Source organism: Agelaius phoeniceus, chromosome 3, assembly GCF_051311805.1.
Source record: "Agelaius phoeniceus isolate bAgePho1 chromosome 3, bAgePho1.hap1, whole genome shotgun sequence".
Lineage (NCBI taxonomy): Eukaryota > Metazoa > Chordata > Aves > Passeriformes > Icteridae > Agelaius > Agelaius phoeniceus.
In genome coordinates, this window is record NC_135267.1 from 35,599,808 (window position 1) to 35,622,222 (window position 22,415).

The 22,415-nt window shown below is 38.2% G+C and overlaps 1 long non-coding RNA gene across 1 annotated transcript in view; it reads right to left on the minus strand.

Moving 5' to 3' along the window:
* The window catches only part of LOC143693697 (uncharacterized), a 230,250-nt gene that overhangs the window by 8,686 nt on the left and 199,149 nt on the right, over window positions 1-22,415 (minus strand). The window contains exon 5 of the long non-coding RNA XR_013181634.1: window positions 7,402-7,486. This is a non-coding gene — a long non-coding RNA (uncharacterized LOC143693697). The remainder of the gene's footprint in view (window positions 1-7,401; window positions 7,487-22,415) is intronic.

Consider the following 22,415-nt stretch of genomic DNA (forward strand, 5'->3'; position numbering starts at 1 on the left):
ATTATCCACAACTCCAGCTCAGTGCTCGGGCTCCCACACAGAGAGGCTTCCCAGCGAGCCAGGGCAGCACAGGGGCAGAGCAGGAGTCACCCCCAAGTCCCTGCAGACATGACCCACCTTTGTTTCACATTCAGGCTGCTCAAAATTAGGGAAACACCTGACCCCTTGGACAGCTTCTTAAATTCACACTTAACTTCTTCTGAGCAGACCACATTACTCAGGTCAGCAGATTGGAAAAAAGGAAAAATATCAGAAAATGCCCTGAGTTTAGGTAACATTACATTATTAAATGTACAACATTATTTGAGAAGCTTTCAGAAAATTACAGTGTCTGAGATCAAAAAAATAAAGGGTGTACTGGTTCCTCAGAAAACAAAATTCAGGTTTAAAGATGATTTCTAATTTAGAGTGGATATGCATGCTAGTATCACAGCATCTCATGTAAGGACTAAACTATCTTCTAGATATTCCATGGAATGTTTTCTGTGTGCTGCAGTAAGTTCCCCCATGCATTTTCCACTAAAACATATTCATGTTATTCACTTAAACGTTATTTAACTCTCTTAGGGATGACAGATTGCCATTTTGATTAAAAATTTAAGGGTTTGCTGTTGATTTGACCCTGATTCATACACTGAGTAGGACGTGATATCTTTTGTGCTAATCTAGTTCCAAGCAGATTTAAATATATGGATATATATATATACACACATATATGTATATAAAAAAACTATGTTGGAGGATTGACTGTAGAAGGAGAGCATTAACTCTGTCTTTACACGGGACCTATTAATATGAAAATTATTGTAATATGATTAATGGCTCCTCTTAACACCAAAGAGAGTGAGTCTTGAGAGATTATTCTGCAAGATGATAACGTTTCCCTATCCAGTTTGTAACCCTAGGGAAAACTGAAAAAATATGGATTTTGACTTGAACAATAATGAAATGGTAAGTGATATAGCTTTGCTGTCTTATAATGACTGTATTAATTTGCAAGCTGTAGTGCTAAACCAGAATAGAGGTGCTCGAGGAGATACGCCTGTTATCTAGGCAACAGTTAATATGATGAAAATGCTATTTAGAAGCAGCTCCGTATCTTTATCATAAATATAACATTAATTCCTTGAGAGTCTCCATAAAGTCCTGGTAGAATGTAATAAATGCGACACAATCAAAAAGAGAAGACTGTCATTTATAACCATTCCCAATATTAGTTATGGATCTTTTAAAGTTTGAAAGCACTTTCTGTAAGAGAATCTGTCCTATATATTCCATCCCATATTACTTCCCCAGTTTAGAAAAATTACTCACGTGTGATAAAGAGATTCAATTTTTACCTCTTGCTTGCTTTTTTGAGTTAGCATGGCAGACCTTATCTATTAATTTGCCAGGGAGAATTTCTCTTCAATGATGCTCTTTTCCTCAAAAGTGAAAGTCTTTTAAATTTTAATTTTAGTGTGAGAAGGAAGTACTTCACAAGCAAATGACAAAATGGAACTATATACAGACTGATGTTTTATCACCTTTCATCAGGCTGAAAGTGCAAAGCTTCTGTGAATGCAAATCTCTTACAATTGTCAGAATTTTATATTACTGATATTTATATATGGCTGGGCTGAATAAGCCTTTTTATTCACTGGTGAGGCTGCCCGGTACAGATTTCATGTCATGTTTACTGAAGTTGAACTTAATTTGACAAGACCATAAACGACAGCTATTTTTTCTATGACAACAGCCTAACTTTAGTTTTTGGGAAACAATATTTTTTAAGTTTCCTGGAAGTCAGTATAGTGGTCTGAGAGCTGTAGGACTGAACCAAGCAATAAACACAGGGTCTTAACAAGTAACATGCAATTACACAATATGCAGTCCAGACCTCAATCAGAGCCTCTCCTGCCTGGCTTCTGCAAGGAACTCATTGTCTCTCCTTGGATCACAGTGCAAATATGCTGGCACACTCTACCCACACCCTTGGGCAGAAATGATGAGGCAGGATGAGAAGGAGCAGTGGCTTCTACATGCTGCAGTACATTACCACTTTGTACAGTGCTGCAAAGGGCTGTTCTCCTTCACAAGCCACTGCTCCAAGTGTTTCACCCCTGAGCATCCATTTTACAGAAGTATCTAACATGAGCTAACAGTCTGATGTTCATAAAGGGAGAGTATTCAAGATAGCATTGATAGATGTTTGCTCTTGCCTGGCTGCGATCAGTTTGTGGAGGTTTTTTTCTCAGTTTTCTTACAGAGTGCTGAATTAACTTTGGGCCTAGACATTATGGAAGGTCAGTTCAGCAGCTTCATGTTCCTCATGAGACAGATGTGTGCAACAGGCTGAAGGGTGTGATGTTGCTACAAACTTTGTAGGCAAGTCTGGTGTTTCCAAATACTTAGTGGTACTATGGAGTTACCTGAGGATCCTCAGGGATGGGGAATGCTTAAATCCTTCTGGATAAGGGACAAAAAGAAACCCTGCTTTTCAAGGAAAGATTGGGTATTCTAATTCTACTTAAAGCAATGAGAGAGAGAAAGCTGGGAATGATTTGGTTCAGACCATGTCTTCTGATGTTTACCTGTGAAGTAAATTATCAGGTTTATTCTCCATGTGACAGTGCCATCAAAATGTACTGTGACATGTTGAAACATATGTCCATCTCTGAAGGAGAAAAACACTAAGGGAAAAAATATGGGAAATGTATTAAAATGTGTATTCTGTTTAGGCTTTTTTCATCAGATATAAAGCACCTCAAACTGTTCATCAGCCAAACCAGCAGCTGATTTATTATAAATGAGAATAGGAATATTATGAGACAAGATTCTCTCTGCTTACCATCCACATAAGCAGCTGCTCAAATAAGTTGTCTTTCTACATATTCTACACGTTGATGTGATAGCCACAGATTTCTGTATCACCAAACACAAAAGCCTCCACCACCTCCTCCTGAGACAGAACTGACAGAAATTTATTGGGAATCTGGAGGATATTCTCCCCACACTTGTATTTTCCTTTAAACACTCTCATTTTAGGGGACTAGGAAGGAAGTTCTTTTATTCATCTTTGGTGTGCACAAAGTCAGTTTCTGTGCAGATTACAAGATGTTATGGCATTGTCTATGTCAATATTGTCTGAGTGCATTCTTAAACCCTGTAGCTCTGAGCAGGTAGGATTCTGTCTGTACCTAAATGATAAGACTGTATCTGCTATAAATATAATAACATCATCCACACACTCATACAAATGGCTACAGAAGAGTAATGAGACAACTAGTTTTGCCAAATATACACCCTAATGAAAGAAATCAGAGACTACTTTTTAGCTCTTGAGACTTTTAATCTTTAAACATTTGAGTTCAAGTTTCTCTTGGCTCTGAGAATATTCAGCTTTTTATTATATTATTTTGTTGTTCCTTCCCCCACTAAAATCCTAGTGAATTATTTAATTACAAATAAGACTCTTGGCACATGTTTCAATTTAAAGAGAAAATTCTTTTCCTGCTAAATTTATGTCTTTTCTTCAGTGAAGGGACAAGTTTAAATTGCAACAGGGAACACAATCATCCCATAAAGGTTTGGAAAACCCTCATTTTCTTCTAAAGCTTAAAATACTTTTCAAAAACTGACTCCCAGCAAGGCTCTTTCAACACAGCTATTAAAATATAAGTGACCATTTTCATTTAGGTTTATGCAAAAAAGAATCCATTGTCATTTAAGTCTACTGCCAATTTCTCAGCTGGTATAAATCACCATTATTCCAGCTTAGTGGAGTAAAACTGCTGTACATCCAGTCCAGGATCTGGCTCCTGTTTTCTATTAACTCGGGCAAAGGGTACCTGGATGAAATCCTCTAGCCTATGTTTTACAGATTGTTAGACTCCAAGCTCTAATGACCTCTCTTCTGCCTTTGAAACCTATGAATCTAATGAAAGTTACGTGCATGTATCAAGGGGAAAATATACCTGTTTACTGCACAGAATTCTTGTGCCTCGTTTCACAAGACATAGAAACCTGGCTATTTCTTAAGCCAGGCTTTCTTTTTGCAGTATTGATAATTATATTACAAACAGTAATTAGCACATGAAATTAATAAATCTTTTGCTCCTTCATTTACACCAGTTTCCTATATTGTATTAGTAACCACACATTAGCTAATCAGCAGGTTGGGAGGGAAGGCTGCCAAAAGCAGATCTGATAATTGGCAGCAGTCAAACAATCATAGCAGGAAACTTTACACTTCCTGCGGACAAGGCTACTGATGGAGACAATGCTGAGATACGACATTAGGGGAAAAAAACTACAATGTTTTGTTCTTTCATGTTTCATTATCTCCTGTCAAACTGGATCCACATATCACAGGGAGATACAGGCATTTTGCACAGAAACTATACAGATAACCATCATTGGTTAAGGAAAACTTGGTAATCTAGTGATCATCTAGCAGCATTCACAGATTGGTCCTCTGCCAAATTTTACAAGACATTTAAAACACAGTTCTATCTCTGTAAGTGCACACATGGTACAGTTATTACTGTAATAAGTGATCACTTGACACATTTCACTGCACAACATTGCTCTGAGATAAAGATCAACAAATCCATCCTCCAGCAAGGAAATTTAGACACACACTAACTGAGTTTTAGACCCAATCCAACACTTAGATACCTCAGATAGTATTTAATTCAATATTCTAAATTTTCCCTCATCTACTGCTTAGCCTTTGCACCATCTGAAGTTCTTCAAGTGTTAAGACTAAAGTTTCCCTAGTCATCTCAGTGATTCTCCTTCTAGACATAGATAGAAATGCTTCAATTTTACAGTATAAAGAACCAGGAATCAAAAATAGCTTTGACTCCAAGCATTATCCACAGCTTGGCATCCCTAATTTATCTTCTTCCTGAAGGCATTCTTGCTTATGTTTTACATCAAATATCCCCAAGATTAAATACAGTAATCGTATTTCAGATAAGCAGAGTTGAAGAACTCCCACTTCTGCTCATCCATAGGTGACTTGGTCCCTCTGGGCCACCATCTCTGTAAGTCTCTTTCACAAGGAGGAACATTTTCCATAGGAAAACATCAGATTTCCTTTCTGCAAAATGGCCTATATCTGGACAGGCAGGACAATTCCAAGAACTGCACTTTAGGCTTTGGGTATATATTCACTATATAAAGCAAAGGGGTAGGAGAAGGCACAGGATTATGAATCCTAAGAATTAGCTATATCTTATATGATATTCCTGTATCTTAATATGCATAGTGCCTACACACCCACAAGGCCAGTATTTAAGAAGCACCTTTGGCACTAGCAGTTTCCACCATTTTCCCTACTACTGAGGGCTAATCAGTGTCTTTCCTCAAACTGTAGCCCCCTCATGCCAAGCTGTCAAATTAAGGACCAAATTTTAAAAAATTTCTGAATGTGCAGGAAGCAAATCTATTTAGGCATCTTTTATCTTCCTAAATACACAACATGTAATTTTATTTAAAAAGAGAGAGTGAGAAGGCTAAAAAAAAATCCTAAACTTAAAATCATAGCAAAACACAGAATGAAAGAATTTCAAATGGTAAAGGAAGAGGAGTACTAGGTCATGTATCTGGTCTGCCTAAACCTATCTGTCCTATTCACTGTTTTTACTATCTTTTACATTGGTTTTGGGCTGTGTTTCTAGTCCATGCATATACAGGGCCCCAAATACAAGGTTCTCATCTGCACCAGTTTTCAGGCAGGGAAGAAATAAACAAACATAAATCAATATAAACTAATGACAGAGAATTAACACCTGAGGAATAGTCAATGTATTGCACTCATTTTCAAGCACCTTGAGATGACAATGCTTCAAATAAGAAATGAGAAGTCCACTGAGATGTACAAAAAGAGACATACAGAGTAGGAGCCAGAAGAGCAAGATCCAATCCAGTCTTTGAAACCAGACTGCCTTTGCTGATAATGTGAGGGTAGATACACTCCTTGGAAGGTGTGGGTTTTGGGAAGAGATTTGTAATACTTCTGCTGTGTAGGAATATGATCACCATCTGCTCAAGACTGTTGAATTTTGCCTCTAAGATTTCCTTTACAGATCTAAGATGGAGCTCTTTGGCCAGCAAATTCTGTGACTGTACATCCTACCCTCATCTGCAGTCTCTCAAATATATGGAAAATGAGTCCACAAATTTGCACTGCTTCCTCCTACTAAGTGCTGAATACTTTAAGCTCTCAAGCGTAACAAGACTTCAAAGGATATTGTCATTACTACCAAGTATCAAAATCAGAAGAAAAATGCAGGGTAAAATGCCATCCTTGTGGTAATCCCTAATCTCCCAAAACATAACAGCAAGCTTTGCTTTTTACTTTCAGTGCAAGCAGATCAGGACTCTCTGGTAAACCATGTGTTTTGTGGATTAAATGTTCACATTTCCAAGGTCGCACAGCAAAAGGGAATGATAGTTTTCCTCTACAAATTTCAGATTTACCATTTAATTAATTGACTTTGGCAGTTGGCACATAACCTTTTCAAAAAAAATTCTGAAATGTCAGCCTTGAACAGAGAAAAAAATAATTTGATGAATTTAATCTAAGTGCCAACCAAAGCACAAATGTTCCCTGTGGACCCGTTACAACACTGGAGTTCACAACTGATTGCTTGGGAATGAGCAAACTAATGCAGCAAAATATTTACTAGCCTAGTAGATGTGGTTTATAATATATACACTTTACTTGCCAGATATTTATACCTGTATCCTGTAGAATGCTGAATTTTTCAAACTTGTTAAATTAATTAATTTGATTAAGGTAAATAAACAGAAATACAGGTTGCTCTTTTCCCAGACAAGAAGTTTCACTAACAGAGGGTATTCATTTATTATTTCTTTTTTTTTGCTGTTTTGTTGTTTTACAAATGTAAGAAAACACAAAAAAAATTATTCTCCTCCTTATTCTACATACTTTTCATGTGCATTATATATAGTTTACTGGATAGTCTTCAGAAATGAACTTCAGGTACCATCTGTATGTTTTTCTGGCACTATTTATTTGCAATTAACCAGGGCCTTATGTTTTATCCTCTGCAACTTAGAGTCTGAAATCCTGGAGGAGGTAAGTTTAGCAGAAGGGAATACTGAATTCAGCATCAGGCTTTCTAATGAGCAAAACCTATCCCACTATTCCATATTTAAAACCATTGTGCCTGAGAAAGACTGTTCTTCCTAGGTAAGAAACTTCTCTTGGAAAAAAAATACAAAACCACCAAACAACCCATTTTAATAGCACCTGCAAGTGCAGATTAAACTATTTGTAATGATTCATTAAACTTGATGGCTCAGATACTACACCAGTGAGAACAAGCTCCACTGTTTTCACCAGAACACAAGAACTTAACTGATAACTGAGACACTGTAGCAATTTACCCCAAGGGACTCAAGGTGTCCAGTCCCGTAATAACCTCCTGATGCTGCAGAGCTTCTCCTGAGGTCAGTGTTTAAAAAGCAGAACCTTCAAGAGAACAGATATTCATGAAGCACCAGAAACTTTATTGATGCTGGAGACCGTTTCTTCTTCTCTTCTTTCAACCCACCACACTCATCCCACTCCACCCACAGAAACCACACATCTTGAAACTTGCAGATGCACTCATCTATCAGCAGAGACACACAGCTTTGGGAGAATGCATGAGCAAAATGCAGCAAGCTCAGAAAAATCCCTTTATTCATAAAATCACCCGAATTATCTGTGTGCAGCTTCCCATATGAGAAGTAGTAGTCAAAGATACAGCAATGAGGCAGAGCTATGAGCCATACCAACATTTTCCAGGAAGAAATAAGCAGATAAACACAGACAACTGCATCACTATTGGCTAAATCACTTCTCTACTTTTGAACATGGAGCTAAACCTAGCAGGCAGCAAATAGTTTGTCACATGGCACACCTCATGTTTTCACAGCACTGCTTTCACTAATTGTATTTCAGTGTCTTAAATGCTGAGTGTTAGGTGCTTTAGCACCCTTTCCAGAAACACCCACCTGTGATGGTAAGATTAGTGGAAATGACTTGTGATGCTGAAAATATAAACTTTTCATCCCAGACATTGGTCACATTCTTCTAAACTGAGTGAAATTCTCTGAAACCTTATAGTACGCAAGTACATCTGTGTGTGAGCATGTACAAAAGCAAGTGAGGGAGTGGGTGGGGGAAATATGTGTGGTACAGAACAAATAAAGCAGAAAACCCCAACCTTATCTCTTGCTGTGCACAAGGAAAGTCTATTTGTGTCAGTGCAAGTAATTCTGAAGCAAACAAACAAGACAAGAAGGAGTAAATGGCCGTGTTTCCCTCCAGTTTTTTTTTATATCATCCCTGAACATTGGTATCAACACATTAGGAGAGGGAACTGGTGAATTTTACAAGCAGGAGAACATGAATAAACATCAACAGAAAACAGGGAGCTAAGAAGTGATGAGGATTACTGAAATTGGACTGTCTGGTTAAATTAAATCAGGACGGGGGAAAAAATATAGCCAAACCACAAAATATTGGCCTCCCCATTTCATAAAAATAATTTTACTATTTCTTGGTACAAATTTTCTGGAATCAAGTAAGAAACACAGTCTGAACTCCCCTCTCTCTTCTCAGGTTCATTAGCAGCAAAGGGCACAATGAGGAAGCTGTGACTGGGAAGAAGTGGCCCTGCTCTGAGCATCTCCCCACTGTGGTCACAGCAACTGCCATTAGCTACCACACACATTCGCATGTGGGCTTTGCATATCATACAGATTACAAAGCAGAACAATAGAAACTACCCTTCAACATGAGAACAGTTTTTCTGCTTGAGACCAAGAGCATTTCCAGCCTTTTATCTCATTTCCAGCAATGGAGCTAAGGAAGGGCAAAAGAACAGGGCAAATGTATACTCAGAGTTTCTTGGTTGACTCACTCATCGCTTCATGATGTGTAGTCAGGGACTCTCTGACAAGAAGATACTTTAATAGTTCCGTGGATTTTTATTCCATGAACATGTTTAACAGCTTTCTATGAATGTCTAAACTTCTTTTGCACTCATGAAATAATGACCTGCACAGCTCAGCTATGCACCTGGTATTTGTTTGAAACCTGCCATCCAGTGGTTTACCTGTGGTGCTTTCTAGGTCCAGTGTTACCAAAAGGGTTAAATAATAATTCTGTATTCACTTCCCTGCTCCATGATCTCAGGCATTCCCTTCACTTGCTCCTTTCATACCAGACACCCACAGCCTATTTTATCTCCCTCTGAAGAAGCTGTCCCACATACTTGACAACCTCTCCTGACTTCATCACTGTTGAGACCTGAGCTGATGGTTTTGGAGAGCTCAGATATTCCTTCTGAGTGGTAAGAGCCAGTTCAAAAGCCACTACTGTGTATATAATGTTAGCATCTCTTTACACTTCTAACTACTGAATTGTACCTGACATTTTGTCAGTCAGTCAGTATCATCATACTCCTCTGCAGTTCTTTCCAGCATATATTTTTTCCAATAGCTTTATATTATTTGAAAACATTGTTATTTCAATATTTCTTTTGCCAGTTCTTCTACTGTCTCTCGCTTATATCTTTGAGGGATTTCACTGATAATTTTCTGTTGAAAAAGCTGACTGTTTATTCTTATGCTTTTAATTAGTCTTTATGTAGAAGCAGAGATGCAGAAGAATGGGATTAAATAAATATTAAAAATCAGTCTGTTATGATGCAGTGCTGCAAGTTTCATTATTGGTGCTTCTTGTGGTACCTGTGTTATAAGGTCCACAAAATAAAAGTTCTTCCAAAAACACTCCACACTACAGAACTAAGGATCTTTCATCAAGCAGCTATGTCATAAAGTTAAAAATCATGTCTTTTAGCTGAGAACCCTTCATTAAACGTCTCATTAATAGCTCTGGAAAGGTTTTTGTATTGGAATACTCTTAGTTTTCCACAAAAACATCTACTTCTTCTGGAAATACAATATTCTGAAAAAAAATCCCCCAAACCCAAAGTGCTTAAACTTGTAAATGGTGGTGACTAATAGCAGTTATATGATTTGCCTTATTCTCATGTCTCTGAGCAGGGCACTCTGGCTAGGTACTAAGATATTATTTCTCAGTGTGCACCACAGCCAAAAAGTTCAATGATGGAGTTTCAATATTCAGACCCTAACTTGCCCTTCAAAAATACCTGCAAGATACATGTAGAAAAACTCAATCATCTCCTGCTATTTTCAATTCTTGTGCTTTTAATTTTTTTTATTATTATTAATTTTTCTTGAGCTGAGTAATAATAAATTAGAAGAAATCTAATATCTGGGGTTCCAATGCTACCAAGCAGTTTAACAAATAATTTAGCTGTACATTTTTAGAAATTCTAAATGTCATATTTTCCTTCTACAGGAAGTACTAGGGAATGGTTATTATCCAGCCCTTTTCAATTGCAGAATATTGGTAATTATTGATTTTTGCAAATGATCAGATTTCTTTGAAGGCATTTATATGATCAGTAAGCTGCACTGGTAAGCCATAAAATGATACCATAACATAGATAGCATTTAAATAAGCATTTGTAAATGCAGAGGATGTGTGTATCTTACAAAGTTGTCTTGTATTTCACAATATCATTATTCCATTTTTCTTTTCAATTACAAGGCTAATGATCTGCTTTTGCTCTGTATATCATTGCCTGCATAGGTCCTTGATCCTTCCACATGCAACCATCATACTCTGCAAAATTTGTAGTTCTACTTCTCTTCATGTCTAAGTCTTTGAGATGAGCCTAGGTGGCAAGGTGATCAGAACTTCTCTGGAATGAGGCAAGTTTAAAAAAATGAAAGTAACAGAACTGTGGTTTCTGCCTTCTCTGTACCTTGCACTTCATTTTATAGAGAAACACAGCATTTGTGTTTGTTGGTTGTTTCTTGGTTTTTTCAAGAAACTTTTCTTTTTTATATTGCTGACTTCACAAGACTCTCTTTTGAGTCAGATATTTTGTCCCTCTGAAATTTGCATGTTTTTTTGCCAGAAAAAAAAAAAAAAAAGAAAAGGAAACTTGGTATTTTCGGAGGTAAGTTTTTTCCTTTTGCAATTCAAAACACACATATTAGCAGTTCAGTAGAATTTGCATTTTCCTAGGTTTTTTTAATTAGTCTTGATCGGAGGTGGTCAAAATTAAAAGGCCCGGTATGAGATTTTGCATCTGGCCATCCAACTCTGAAATATAGCAATATATATTTGTGATAGGCTCTGAGGTAAAATCCTTCTGTTTTCCCCTTTGTCCATTACTCAGAAGTTTTTTTGACTAATCATCAAGGTACAGTGACAATCCCTAGGAGCAAGGAAGTCCAGGAGCCATGCCTGATGGTGCCCAAAACTCAGGACAAAATGAATCCAGACAAGAGGTCAGGCTTTGAACATATAGTTTCCTTCCACAGGTTTCTACCCTAACCATGTCTTTTACATTTGCCTTGCCAATCACTCTCCCAAATCCATGGAAAACATAATAAGAACACATAACATGTCACCGGAAAGCTTCTGGATGAGATGGGAATCAGCTCCTCCTCCAAGTCTGTCATGCATGAGATTTATTTGTGAATAAGTCTGAACTGGTTGGAGTCTGCATTGCTATCACAGCAGCTACATGTGCTTCCAAGATGCTTTTGTCAAACATGCAAGGTCAAGGAGAGAAAAGCTATGGGCAGGTACTGGGCCTGAGAAATCCCTTGTGAAAGGCTATTCATCTGTGGCAGACAGATATTCTTTTCTTGCACATAAAAATGGACAGAATGGACTCCAAATAGTCTGGAAGTTCTTTCATAAATTTTATTTAAGCTGTCCTGTTATTGGTTTCTTAAGTGGTCTCTTTCATAAAGCATTCTTTTAACAGCAAGGACTGGACTTGGCAGAGCAAGCACTTAGTCCCCGCTGCTCCATGGACTTTACTGCCAAACCATAATGCCATTGATCTGTTAAATAAAGGCAAACTTTGAAAGAAGTAGTAGCACTTCCCCTTCACAGTAATTTTAAATGAAATGTACTTTTCATGCAGCAATTTAATTTCAGTAGGACTAGCTCAGTAAGTAAGGTCAAGACCTTGTAAGAACTGTAGAGGCTAATGTTGCTGATCTTGACAAATTAGGTAGAGTGTCATAGCATTACTCCATGTATTAGTTTAGGAGGTCAATAAAATCAAGAGATGGAGGGTTAGAACATACTGTTAAAAGCAGTGTTCCTGTAGTTATATATCTAATACAATGTTTGGAGACTTGAACATGCAATTTGGAAATGGGAAGGTACCAACCTCTATTTCTTTCTTGGGCTGCAGTGTTTTATGTGGCCTTGAGGACCATCTGCCCTTACAATAGTCTTACCTATTCAATAGAGGTGCTGTGAGCATTAGCTAATGACTCCTAAGTGCTTCGAACACATAAAGCCCTATGCCTCACAAATATATATATATTATGAAATATAATTACTTAGTTATTGGAAAAGTCCCCGATTGTCTCTCAGAAACAGCTGTCACACAGCACTTACTATACTTAGGGAGTGACACATAATGATGAGGTAGTTAAAATTATACCCTTGCTTCTAGACAGAGCATTTGCATTTTTGGAGAATTTTCTTGTTTCTTTTCAGGGATTGGCATATGAAGCTTTCAGAAATGTGAAAAATAACTTTTTGTATTAACTAGCTTTCCTTTTCTTTGGGCTAAGCACACACAGGTACAAAAACAGCTTCGATAGCTTCTGAATAATTACACTAAGGTTAGAAAACTGCAAATGATAGCATGTTACATGAAACTATTTTATGTAGTAGTAGGGAACATTCATTACCAAAGAATTAATAAATTCTGAAATCACGACTGTAGAGATTGCCCTTGGGCACAACACATACCCATCGTATTTCACCCAATGACTTCTGCACAGACCCTATAATTTCTGGTCAAAGTCAGACAGCTTTTAGAAAAAATATGTTTTGAAATCTTAAAATTACTAAGAATCAAAAAATACCTAAGAAAAAAAAAAAAGCTGCTACAATCTCAAAAGTGCTACATCTTGTGTGAACTTGTCCAGATTAAGCATTCAGTCACAGGACCATGCTGTGGCTTTTGTCTGCTAAATTAGAGATTCCCCATGTATTGGAAAACTGTTTCTCTGCTTGGGACTTTGAGACCATGATCAAGCCATCTCTTAACCTTCTTTCAGATAATCTAAGTACACTGATCTTCTTTTATCTCTCAGTGTCAGGCAGGATTTCAGACTTTCAATTGTTCTTGCTCTTCTTTTCTGCAACCTCTCGAGTTTGCCTTAATCCTTCATAAGTAAGGATATTCAGCAAAAGGATTACAGGATTCTGGGATAGAAACCCATGGGAAACACCCGTAACTCTGGAGCACCAATGATGGGATAGTATTAAAATCAGGGGCCATAAGTTTTTTGCATGGCCCCAGAAAAGTCAAGCTGGGAGGCTGCTCTTATGATGGAAATTGAAGAATTCTCTTGATCCAGTGGCTGGAAGTGAGAAAAAGCAAAAACTTTCAGAGCCAGAGCCACTAGAACTTAGTCTTCAGCAGGAGAATTTATATTTATAGGATTTTTTTCCAGTCTGAATAAGAATCAAACATTTTTTTTTTCCAGCTCAGAAATGTCTAGGAAATTGATACAGCTTTCCTTAACAATTTTATTAAAGATACTAGCTTTTTTTCATTCTTTATTGACTGCATCCCATGACAGCATTTACAAGATCTGTGACTGGGAAAATATCTCTTTAAACTTTACAGATTGTTTTGCTAAATCAAGTGGGTTTCTATTATAGTCAAATATTAGCAGACCAGACTCCAATGACAGGGCAATTAATGGGTGAGAACAAATATATACATTAGTATTTATACAACATGATTATGGAGTATTCTGAGTATTTGAAATTCACCAGTTAACCCAAAACCACCTTGGTGATTTAGACAATAGAACACTATCACACCTAATTTTTAGATGTGTGGTCTAGCCAAAATTGTACTGTTGCACCAAATTGAAATTACTGCTATGAACATAGAAAAAAGAAAACAGAAACAAGTTTTGTTGAGACAGATCTGTGCACAGGTGATCAAGAGTCCCTTCCTGGTAGTTCTGACTGCCTGATAGATAAAATCAACAAATAGCCATTAATAGGTTAAAAATAGAATGAATAACTGAGATGAATAATACTGTTATTATCCTTATTCTCTGCTGTGTAATCTGTAAACTGTTGCTCTAGGCTAATTCATCATTGCCCTAATGCTTGTTTACTTGTTACTGGAATGCGCATATAAATTGCTCCTAAAAGAGAATAATGCATTGGTATAAATCAGGTCACATGATGCTCAACAACAATGAATGGGGGTTTGGGTCTTTATTCTTTCTCTCTTCTTCCTATTCCTCTTGTCAGAGCCCACCTGTGCACGCTCCATCACCCCCAAAGGCATTTGGCAGTAACTGAGTCATGCTAATGCCATGCCCTCCACTGTGACTGAAGGGTGAGATGCTGAAAAGACCCACTAGGTATCAGTCTTTCTGCTGACATCTTCCTCTCCTTAACCACCTATCCTGCTCCATCCCAGAGAACCAGTGCAGAAAACCCAGCCCTCCAGCCCAAATCTTACACAGCAGTATGTGTTCTGCCAGTTTAAATCATTTCTCTGTAAGTCCAGACAGTTCTGTAAGCAACAGAGCAATCAGCCAGCACTTGCAGCCATTTCTCTAAGGGAAGAAATGTAAACAACAATAAAAACAATGCAGGTGTATAGGTCTTCTGCAAAAAAGTAGCAAGTCTTGTTATGTCCATTGCTCTGGTGGGCATCCTGGGCAGCATGGAGTGTCTGGGGCAACAAATGCTGGCTTCAAAATACAGTGGTGTATTGTGTGTCTGTGCACTTAAACACGGCTCTAGGAGAGTTCAAGGTCCCATCTGAGGAAAAGCTGGCTTGGGGTCTTGGCCAAGGTCAGCCTGCACTCAGAGGAAAGCCTAAGAGGCTCCTTGGCCCAGTGGGAGCATAACCAATTTTAAAAAGTAACTCTTAATTTCAGACAGAAGCTCTAACACCTATTCGGCTTCTTATATGTCAGAGACCAGGATAAAAGACAGGAAAAGAAAACTTCTGTCCCCTTTGTTTTTAATATATTTCTGTTTATCTCTTTGTTGTATCATTTTGTGAGGCAGTTTCAAAGCTTTGTAGGCAGGCTGAATATTAACCATCCACTGCGATCCTCTCAGTCACTCCTGGAACAGGTTAATCCCTGTATCATAGGCTGCCACCAGTTTGCTAAGCAGCTTAAAAGGACATGTTATAACTTTGACAATGACCTGCTAATGGTTTTACATTTCTCAGAAGTATTATGAGCTATCTTTGTCATTTTTATCTTCTAATGAGATCAATAAATTTAGGAAGCAGACATAGATGGTGCAAACTGCAATGCCACAGCCAAGGACGTGGCATGTATAACTGTTAAACTATAAATAATAATGCAGGAACTATAATCAAACCTTGACTTTTACAGAGGAAAATCAAGTTGCAAGTGCCACAGCATTAAAAAAAATCTCCATATTTTTTAGGAAAAATGTAACCCTTTATTTCTTCTTTTATATCAAACCATATATCAATCTTTTAATGAAAAGCTTCCCACTGAGATGTATGTTTCACTTATGGATTTTTTTTTCCCTGTGGTAAATAGCAGTTCTTGATGTTTGAGCCCTCTCTCTCCATCTTTGGTGACTCTCCATGAAAAAAGCATGTCAGACTAAAATTTTTGCAAAGCTGCATGGCAGATCTTACTGTTTCTTACAAATGTAACATTAGCTCTCCTTCTTCCTTCCAAACAACTCTGAAAAGTTCCAGGCTTTAAAAAGGCAGAGATTGCAGGTTGCTTTCAGTGCACAGGGCCACAGCTTTGGGTGATATCTGTTCACATGTCCCACATGTATCTGTTTACACCACACCTTGGGCTGGGATCCTGGGCCATCTCCAAGCAGCATGCATGCCAGAGAGACTCCTCTGCAGTACCCAAATGGTCCCCAGACATAACAAACCATTTTCAATATGTTTGCAAAAGTGGTAGTTGTACACAACACTGAATGGCCTGGGAGCAAGGTATCTTTACCCTCCTGTGAGCTTTACACCTGTGGTTATCCTCTCCAGTGCATATCTGGCCTAAACAAACACGAAAATAAACTAACATTCAGTGACCCTAAGACCCACATTTGATTTTACTGTGTCTGCAGGTTCTGTTGGATGAATCAGAAGTTTAAAGTCAAGCAGCTGAACCATTATATGTTTCTCCAGTCAGTAACTATGTGCACAGGAAGGTACAAACTGCAGGGCAAAGAAGATCTCTGGGAATATATGCCTTCAGGCATAAGAGTCCCAGGCAGAGAAACACCAAGGTATAAGACAGCTAAATATTTAAATGGTCCTCATTTCTGCAGCATGCAAGCACTTGCCATGCAGTGGTTGTACTAAAGACAGAAAAAGGAAAGTACTATTTTACAATACATCAGCTGGCTACAGCTTCACATACAAATAAAATAGTTTGCATTTCTCAGAGCAGGAGTCTGCTTAACCTACTATAGTTTTTAATCTTACCAAAGTCAATGTGAAAAATACATTGTAGCAAACCATTACACACCCTACCTGTCTATTGTGTACAGAAGACTGTATTTAACACAGTCTGGATCTGCGTGCTAGTCAGATATAAAAATTCTTTGACAATTAAATTTGATGACTGATTTTTGCCTTGTACAATAATGATATCTTTAAAGAGATTACCCTTGACAATATTGAGGAGAGATTCCAGTAGAGCACAGGTACTCTTCCCCATTCTTAGGCACAAAGCAAACTGTGCTGCCTGATTACAGAGCGTTACTCTGGAACACTACTTAAGCTGTGATAGTGTTAAATGTGGAAGGAGATTCATACCAGCTGAATACGTGTCTATAAACAAAGAGAGGGCTAGCTACTCATCCAAGCACCCCAGGAACACATGGCTCCACTTGAAAAAGGTTTTCCAATTGCAAAACAGAATGGTTTGTAATTTATTTTTTTTTTTTAGCAAATGATCAGGCAATGAAAATTAAAGCACTGAGCACCTTTGAAACACCAGCAGTTCCTGAGTCAGTGCAATGCATTGTTGTGATGTCAGGAAAGAGCCGCAGGAAGGCTTTCAGTGGCACTGCAGCCGTGCTGCTCTAAGTGCTTACTGCTGACCCTGGCTCAGATGAGCCCAAGATACATCTGAGCAGAAAATCCATTACAGAAACTAAAGATTGGGGAAGGAAGAAAAACAAGTCTCCTGTTATCAAATACCCTTCAAACAACTGTATACTCACAAACCAAGAACATTTTTTCTGCCAGCTTTAAAAAAATATTCTTTCTGATTTGGATGACAAAACTGGATTATGTTTTCTATTGGGTATTCATGGTGCTTGAGGTAGACATGAGTGCCCAAATTACTGGTTTTTGCCTAAGAAAAAGCACAGAGTTCAACACACACATTGTTCCTCAAGTATATGTGAGCAGGACTAATGCAAAGATACACGTGCAGTATTTAATGTAGGATTTATTTCTGCAGTGACACCTGCACTCTGCTCTTCACCTGTTCCAAAAGGAGGTTAATAAGGGCTCCAAAATGGAAATTCTGGTCCCAGCTCTGTACCCTCCCTCACCAGATGCAGCAGCAAAATCTCTTTGATGTCAATAAAAAGAAAATAAACTGCACTGTTTGTTGGGAAGTTCATGTTGCTGTATTCCAGATACTGTGAAAACCCACCTGGCCTTTTGTGAAGGGTTTCTCTCCTTTTTTATTTACCAGCACAAAACAGCTCTTTCAGACCCTCCCTTCACAGTGGAATAGGTGAAAATCATGTGGTGTGTCTCCAGCATGATCAGAGCACAAATCACCTCACCTATTTCTGATTGTTTATAAAGTGCTTGTGCCTGATGCAGCAGGCTAGACTCCAGTCATTAGAGAGGAACAGAGGCTCCACTAATCTGAAATCAGATGTCAGCCTCAGGGTGACACCAATCATGCCCCAGCAGTGCTTATGTCTCTCTGAAGACTGCTAAGTATGTCTAGAAAATGAGCTTAGACTTTGAGCAGTCACAGTGCACTCATCTATGGTCTACCAAGTTCTCCCCCAATTTATCTTCCATTTTCATGGACATTGTTGCTGAAGCCCTGGTTTTCTTGCATCCTTACTATTTCCAGCCACAGTTTTAATAAATTTTGATATTATCTTTATCCAGGTTCCATAATACATCCCACTTCCACTTTGCCTGGAGCTACACACTTTTTGAGACATCCCTCTACAAAGGTACTTGGTAGTGATTAACCTCACATGTCAGCTTGGAATCGAATATAATTTGATGAGTGCACCATGTCTCAAAATCCTGAAATGCCAGTGAAAATCAGTTACATTCTGTATGCAGATGAGTAGGCCAGTGGAAGAAACACACTATAACTTGTCTCCATATCACATCCAGCTTGTCTCTAGCACTTGCAGAGGATGTTAAATCCTCAGGTGAGAATCACCAAGCTGATACTAGGACACATTCGAAGAGCTGAGTGAAATGAACATCTATTTTTGATGTAATAGTCTGCAGGAGTAGAGAAGCTGTGAGAGACAGAGCCTCTGGATATTTCTATACCAAAACAGATCCAGGAAACTGATAGCAAAGAGATAGAAAGGATTAAAAGATTTTACAGCTATTACCTTCTGCTGCTTTTCAACTTGTTTCCAATATTTTATCTCAAAATATTTATCTAATTTCTAATAAGAATGCTGTCCTTGTCAAATATATGTATTTTAATCAATTACTTGCTGAAAAGGCTATGGGAAGATGTAAACCAGAAGCAGAGTAGACAGGCAGTTCACTCATACTGTTGGAGCATCCTTGCTACATGGAGGTTTATGACATGTGAACATTTAACATTTCAACACAAAGATAAGAATTTATGTTTTATTTATGCTTTACAATTTCTTAGACCATTACATATGCACCTTCTGGCTTCACTAAAGACAAGTGAAATACAAAGGCTAAATATTATTACAGTGGATGGAAGCCTAATGTCCACTGAAGCCATTGACCTAATTAAATATATAGAGCTACCTAAATGTATTAACAAAGGTCTACCTTTGAAAATGATATTGCAATGCCTATTGGAGAATATAAAACATGCTCCCACACACACATGGAGTATCAGTGACACTGATGAATGAGTATTAGCATCTCAATGATGAAATCAGGAGACATGAGTGAACACCACCTGATACTGTAAATAAGCATGATTCAGAGAGAGAAGGAATAATTTTCTATCTACAGTCTAATCATGACCTCAGTCCTGACCTGAAAAGACCACTTTCCTTAGTGATTAAATCAGAGTTAATCCCACTGTGGCGTGCACCCAGGTGTGCTGAACTGAGCTGAAGTGGTTATGTGACAAATGTTGAATTTTTAATATTCAAAAGCAGGACCAGGCATACCTTGCAAACTAAACTCAATTTGGGCACAGCAAGAATCCATTATTTTTAACTCTTTTAACCAACCACACCTGAATTTCATGCAGCATATTTTAATACCTTATCAAGCGTTCCAAGTTACTGGGTTTTCTATAAATATTATTCATTACTAGAAATGCTTTGTGATCTTTAAAACTCTGGTTTTTAAAGAAGATATACATGGTGCTTTATGTATCTAGACAATCAGAACACTATTGGGCTAGCAAGTACGCAGCATTTTGCTGATAAAGGCACTGCAAAGGTAATTCACAGTCCCAAGCCAAGCCCTCCAAAGACCGAACACCATGGTCACAATGCAACTATGCTGTTGCCTAAACTTGCTGCATACAAAAGTACATTTCATCTCTTGATGCAGTTATCCATCCCCACCAACTCAGCTACACAATTTTCAACTGCCTGACTTGAGACTTTTTTTTAAATTCATGCACAACAATAATCTCTGATTCCCAGCAGTAATAGACTTCAGCACCTGAAATGTTTATCCTTAAAGCATGAAGTAGAAAAGAACTAACCAGATGCTGCAACAGAGTGAACAAAGCAACTTTCTCCTCAATTCAAGAGGACTGTGCTCTCAAGCAAACAAAAAAAGGCATCTTTTAAGTCTCAGATCTCAGCCAGACAAGATATCAACATGAATCTGCAGTAAAAGAAAAAATCTAAGGTTCAGCAGACAGAGTACCCAGGCTGTAAAATCAAGGATAAGGACAAGGGTAGCAAATTGTTACAGTATCTTGATCCTACAGCTGACTGATCCCACAGATTTGTAAGTGGATTGTAGATCCTGAATCCTCCCCTTCCCTGCACTGACCCACAGGGCCACTGACCTGCCTTCTGCCACATGCAGAATCTATAAGCCTGATGCTAGCTGCAGGCTGGACACTCCTATTCCCACACAGAATCAGGGAATCATAAAGGTTGGAAAAGACCTCAAAGACCATCAAGCAAGCCCAACCTTTGTCCAAACACCACCAAGCCAACTAAACCACAGTACTAAGTCCAATCATTTCTTGATCATTTCCAGGGACGATGGAAATGATCCAACTCCCTGGACAGCCTGCAATGTTAGACCACCCTTTCAATGAAAAAATTTCTCTTGATGTCCAACCTGAACTACCACTGGCACAGCTTGAGGTTATCTTTGATATTTATTAGCATTTATTCAGTGAGATGCTTCAGATGTAAATACATGGCTATAACAATGGGATTTTGTAGACCCCTATTCTACGAAAACATTTAAAAGTAGTAAAAGCTCTTTGAAGAGTCTCACTCATGCAGCAGCATCCAGGTCTGATGAGAACAATTTTCAATAAGTGGTCACAAAGTGGTTTTATTTTAAATGTCACTGTCACGATGGCACAAGACAAATCAATTGTGATGAAGCATCTCCAATATATCTGTTCTTAGAGTCAGATTTAAGAGACACAACCTCATCTGAGATGGGTTACTAATACCTTTTTAAAGTACAGAAATTTCCCCTAATTTTGCACTAGCCATCAATTTCAATATTACACTTTGTAACTGGACAGGTCCAGTGATGGGTCCACTCTCAGGAAAGAAGCAAAGCAAGTGGAATGACTTGTGGTACACTTCTCCACACCAATAAAAACACGGAGCAATGGCAAGCTGAAATTTTAGGTACCTAAAAAAGTATGGTAAAGTACCATTCTTGTCACTATAGTTCAGGCTTGCTAGGCACAGCATTTTGTACCATAAATATTTTCTCTCTCATATCAAAGTGAAAAGAAAGCTAAAGTCCAGAAATATTGATGATGTCTGGGGAGGAAGCACTTCCCACTCCATACCTGAACACTGCTACTGACCTTCCCTCTGGCTCTGCATCCTTTGAACTACTCTGAATTGTTTATCAAAATCACAAACAAGGAACAAGTCAATTACACTCTTAGAGCATAAAGCTCTGAGCCTTGATTACATGTGCAGGAGGAATACTTACTTTTTAATCAGGGTTGACTGTGGGGTGTGGAGGTAAGGCTATTTTGAAGATTAATTAGTTAATATTTGTACATTGCTTTGAAGATGTGAGATACTAAGTATTTTATTTGATGGCACCCAGCTAATGGCCTTAACTCTATCAGCAATACTGATGTCAAGGCCTTGAAGAGTGGCCCATCTGAGTTGTTTTTACATAAACCTTTGGAGGCTATATCGATAAAATGCAGAGATAGAATTTTCAGGTTTGGTCCCAAACCCTCTTCCATTTCTGCCAAATCCTACCAGCAAATGATACATTTTAAAAACATCAGAAGAAAAGGTGGGCAGTGGGATAACATAGACTTTTATGTCCTTCTGATTCAGCATTTGGCCTTAATAGAGATGAGTGGCTTACGTGTTACAAACATAGTACATCTGTTCTCATGACAGCCTGTTGAAGAAAACTATGAGCCTCCATGTTCATTTTGCAGATGAGGTGCTCTGAAAACCTTAGGTTTTTTTTTTTAAATTTGGGCCTTTCTCCTACCCAGGTGGCTAAAACCCACAGTGGGATTTAGGTGCATAAGTATTTTTTGGATTTCAGCCTGTGTGACTTGCACAAAGTCAAGCACAGATCCCACCTATAGCATAAAGAGAGAAAAAAGTTCCAGCGTTCTCTAACCACTGCTTCCTTCCTCCTTTCCTACAACCGACAGATGAGCTCCCATGTTTTGCATTAGGACAGTCATTTTAAAAAAAGAGTTAAGGAGTTTAGCTTTATTTAGTCTCATCAAAAGTCAAATCCATGCAGAGGATCTGAGGTCATGAGAAGACATAAACACAATCCCTTTCTTAGGCAAGCACAGAATGTAAAATCACAGGGGATATTCAAACCTTGGGATGTACCAACTGCATCCCTTTTGTATACCCCACAGCAGCTGGCCAGAGC